This window comes from Tenrec ecaudatus, chromosome 5, assembly GCF_050624435.1.
Source record: "Tenrec ecaudatus isolate mTenEca1 chromosome 5, mTenEca1.hap1, whole genome shotgun sequence".
Classification (NCBI taxonomy): Eukaryota; Metazoa; Chordata; class Mammalia; order Afrosoricida; family Tenrecidae; genus Tenrec; species Tenrec ecaudatus.
Window position 1 is genome coordinate 77,859,856 of NC_134534.1, and position 3,050 is coordinate 77,862,905.

Below are 3,050 nucleotides of genomic sequence, written 5' to 3' on the forward strand. Positions count from 1 at the left end.
AGCTTTTCCACCGGGTGACACAGCTCAACAACCACAACACAGAGAGCAGTGGTTGAACTGCTTTAAGTTATAACCAAGCACCTCCTGAGATGTGCTGCCTAGACTTGAAGGTTTAGGGTGTATGGGACAAAAACTAACTACCGCATATACTCAAGTATAAGCTGACCCCAGTATCGGCCAAGGCACTTCATTTTACCACAAAAAACTGCTTTAAAATGTGCTGAAAATCTCGGCTACACACAAGTGTATACGGTACTAACTTCATATGTGGAACTCTACATATGAAGGTTTAGGGTTTATGGGACAAAGACTAACTTCATATGTGGAAACCTGGTGGGGGTTAGCTTTGTGCTGTTATCTACCTGGTCAGCTGTTCAAAACCACCAGCATCTCGGACAAAGAAAAGGCTGGGTTTTCCAGAACTGACTTGATGGCAGTGAGTTTGCTTTTTAGTTTAGTATTCTATTTTTAGGAAGAAATTCATTAGAGAATGTTTTTGTTTTGTTTTGTTTTTACCACATATACTAAGAGAATGAAGACCATGCTCAGAAAGTAGACTGTGGGCATTCCAGAGAATGGGGACATTTCCATGAAGGTGCACACAGTGAAAGGTCCCAGAGGAAATCTTTTGGAAGAACTTAAATTATATCAGTATAGAATTCGCTCTCCTTATAAAAGAAAATCAGAGTTTTGGGGTTGTCAAAGTCTCGGCTAGCTGTAACCATGTGTAGAACATGATCCAGGGTGTTACACAGGGCATCCAATACAAGGTGAGCTCTGGGTGTCTCACTTCCCTGTCAATGTTGTTATCCGAGAAAATAGGGCTCAGGTTGAAATTTGTAACTTCTTAGATGAAAAATACATCCTGTGTGCTCGGATGAGGACATGCACTCCTTGTTTTGTGTCTTGGGCCCAGAAAGATGAGTTAATTCTTTTTTTAAATGACACTGAACTTGTATAAATATCAGCTGCTTTAAAATAACAACAGTTAAGATAACTGAAAATGTGGGTATGTTATCTATGTTTCAGAAAAAAGAAACAGTTTAACAGGTTGATGGGTAAGATTTAAGAGGTATCCAGCCTACAGACCAATGAGTCCTTAGACTTGCCCATAATGCTTTGGTGCAATAAAATGTATCTAATGAAAAAAAGAGAGAGAATAACTGCCTTAAGGCCATTATTATTCATGTAAACAGTTATTTGAAGGTGGATAATATTTTCTTTTGATTCTGTATTCTGATCATCAATACAGAATTAGTTCTCACTGCCAAGGCTCTCTGAGGAGAGCAGGGATGCTTCGCAAACTGGTACAAAATGCCCGTCAGAGCATACAAATGACACTAACCTGGCTTTTTTATGGGGGAGGGGCGCTAAGGTCAAGGTACCTGCACGTAGGTGAGCAGGGACTTGTGTAGCCTGAATCTTCTGCAAATGCCAAATAAGGGAGCACCCTAGGTTTTCTTACTACTTGAGCAGATATGTGACATAAAAGGAGGAACACAGGGTGTGATATAAAACTGTCAACATTCAAGTATCAACTAGGAGGTGAGATGCTTTACTATGTTTGGAAGCCCAAATATCCCTTCTCTTGTTTTCTTCGAAACTCTGATGGACCCTGTGTTGGGCACGCCCATAGTGTGGCGCTTTCCATTCTTTTTCTCTGCACCAACAGCTCACTGCTATACAACAACAACTATGATCAACTCTTGGAAAGATGCAAAGCCTTGGAACACCCCCTATAGGGCTGCTGCCTCTCAGCATCAGCTTGAAAGCAGTAAGTTTAGTGGCTGCAAGAATGGGATCCAACACAATTGTGAAGCTGGTGGGGAGTGGGCAGTGTTTTGCTGTTGTACAGAGAATCACTGTTGAGTCACAACCTACTTGATGATGGCACCTGACAGCAATAACATTAGGGAATTGGGTAGCTGTTTCCTTTCTACACTAAAAGCATTATACCATGTTTTGATAATTTAGATAGATCAATAATGACTATAGTGAATAATGGGATAGTGAGGCACTGTGTCAGTCAGCAAAGAGATAATTTTGGTACAAGTATTAGCAGTTTTCCAATCTCCCACCATGTATAATATTTTAATAAATACTCATTCATGGATGCAAATAATAAAGCCCAACCCGACTAACTTAAATCCTTGGGACCAAACTCTTTCTTTCTTTTTTTTTTTTTTCACCATGCAACCCACTTCAGTGCCTGAAGCCCATGGGGCAAAGTCAAGCAATGGTTCAGGGTTACAGTTTGCTTTGGCATGGGACATTGTGAGAGGCACATGGGATCGGACCTGTCATAAATCCAAACCCATGAACCCAAACTATCTCTCTTGACTTGTTTCACCTTCCTAGTGTAAGTTTGGACTGCAGACCTAACTGCTATGGCTGCCACTTCTTTCGAATATCTGGGTCTTTGACTGGGTGATTATTCTGGCACCGCACACCAACGTTCAGGATGATACCAGTGTCTGGTGTTAGGTAAAATGAAACGTCCATATCTTAGAAAGTACATCAGGTGTTTTTTAATCCCATGTAAGTGTTCCCTTACTTTCAGATGAGATGGACAGGTGAGGGGGTAACCCCCCATCAAAAAATGATGCTCATTTGTTTTTTTGAAGTGAGAGCAATAGTGTATTTGGAGTTTGTTCCACCCGGTCAGACTGTTAATCAAGCTTTCTATTTAGAGTTTCTGAAAAAATTGTCTATCTGTGTGACAAAAAAAGACCTGATTTGTGGCAGACAGGGGACTGTTTTTGCTCCACAACAATGTACCTGCTCACGCAGTCATCTCAGTGAGCCATTTTTTGTATTAAAAAAAAAGCATGTTTCTCTTACCCTATGCATCTGACCCTCCTGACCTTGCTCCGTGAGATTTCTGTCAATGAAGAGGGACATGAAAGAACAGCAAATTGATGACGTAGAAGAATGAAGAAAAACACGGGAGATGTGAGGCATTCAAATGGATGGGTTAGAAAAGTGTTTCCAAGTACAAAATTGCAAATTTGACAGATGTTTTAAGTGTAACGGAGAGTACTTTGAAAGTG

The 3,050-nt window shown here is 40.7% G+C and overlaps 1 non-coding gene across 1 annotated transcript; it reads right to left on the minus strand.

The window, feature by feature from the left end:
• Positions 1 to 2,186: 2,186 nt before the first annotated feature.
• LOC142449650 (small nucleolar RNA SNORA42/SNORA80 family) lies at positions 2,187 to 2,320 on the minus strand. Its single transcript, XR_012784775.1, has one exon. It is a non-coding gene; the product is annotated as a small nucleolar RNA SNORA42/SNORA80 family (small nucleolar RNA).
• Positions 2,321 to 3,050: the final 730 nt, after the last annotated feature.